The sequence below is a fragment of the Tupaia chinensis genome, unplaced genomic scaffold (assembly GCF_000334495.1).
Source record: "Tupaia chinensis unplaced genomic scaffold, TupChi_1.0 Scaffold146907_1, whole genome shotgun sequence".
Lineage (NCBI taxonomy): Eukaryota > Metazoa > Chordata > Mammalia > Scandentia > Tupaiidae > Tupaia > Tupaia belangeri.
Window position 1 is genome coordinate 1,109,064 of NW_006206760.1, and position 1,178 is coordinate 1,110,241.

General features: G+C 49.6%; 1 long non-coding RNA gene across 1 annotated transcript; it reads left to right on the forward strand.

The window, feature by feature from the left end:
- Positions 1-7: 7 nt before the first annotated feature.
- Positions 8-1,060, forward strand: LOC114006301 (uncharacterized). Its single transcript, XR_003548037.1, has 2 exons — positions 8-319; positions 461-1,060. It is a non-coding gene; the product is annotated as an uncharacterized LOC114006301 (long non-coding RNA).
- The last annotated feature ends 118 nt before the right edge of the window (positions 1,061-1,178 follow it).

A 1,178-nucleotide genomic window follows, 5' to 3' on the forward strand; every position in this document is an offset into this window, starting at 1 on the left:
GGCCCCTGCGGGCGGCTGGTCGGCGCGTGCAGCCCGGGACAGGGAGAAGCTGGTCTGGGGACGTGTCCTCGTGGGGAGCTCCTCCCCGCGAGTCTCCGAGGTTAAGGAGTTCGCGCACCCTGGAAGCCCCAGCCTAAAACGACCTGTTGCTTTAAGCGGCGCGGTGGGGAGCCGCGGGACACTCCTGGTTCTGGTTTTGCATTAGAAAGAGGGCGGCCGACCAGATGTTGTGGCTTTTTTCACGAGCTCCGCCGATTGCCACCCCGCCGCGAAGCGTGTTAATTTCTGACGTGGGCGACACCACGCACTGAACCTGAAGGTAAGGCGCTTTCTGAAACTCCCCACTTCTGTCCCGGCTGGCTCCTGGGCATTGGGGTCCCAATTGAGAAATACTCTTTTTCTTTCTCCTTTGACCCCCTTGTCTCTTTCATTCTGCGACCCTGCTTCGACGCTGATCCAGTCCGTGGGGAATACAGAGTTTATAAAATGACTTTAAAAGCGTCAGCTTCTGGAAATGCAGATAATCGTCCACAGCATGTTTCCTGTAGCGTGATGAGTCTTTTTCCATAAAAGAAACAGATTTTTTTTTTTTTTTTACCCTTGCAAACTCCTGATTGGGCCGCCCACGGACGCAGGTGATCTTGCAGCGACTCAGATTGTCGCAGTGGGATTGAGCCAGCGCTCAGGACTGGAGGCATCTCCTTTAAGTGTTAACTGAGGCCCAAGGGGGTCTTCCTGCCCTAATGGACTTCTTAAAGGGACCCTGGGTGGAGCTTTAGTTGTTCCAAGTTAAAAATTCAACCCCTAGGAAAGGGTTCCCTCGACCAATGACAAGACATCAGTTCAAATAAATGGACATGGAATTTTTCAACCAAATGACTCATTTTTTTAATTAGGCTAAAGGTCAATGACTCTTGGGTACTGTCCCAAGGCATTTGAGGATGTGGTGTCATTCCTGGGGCTTATCGAAGTGATAGAGAGATACCAGCTTCGAGGTCCTTATTTTTGTAAGGCCTTTACTGATTTGAACTACAATCAAGCAACTTTTTTTTTTCTTCTTGGTGATTGTTGTAATGACTCACTCGGTTTTCTTTAGCAGAAATAGCAAAAAGGTGTTCTTTGACGGGTTTTTTTTTTTTTTTTTTGGGAGGGTTTTGCCTTAAGGGGGGTGTCCCCGC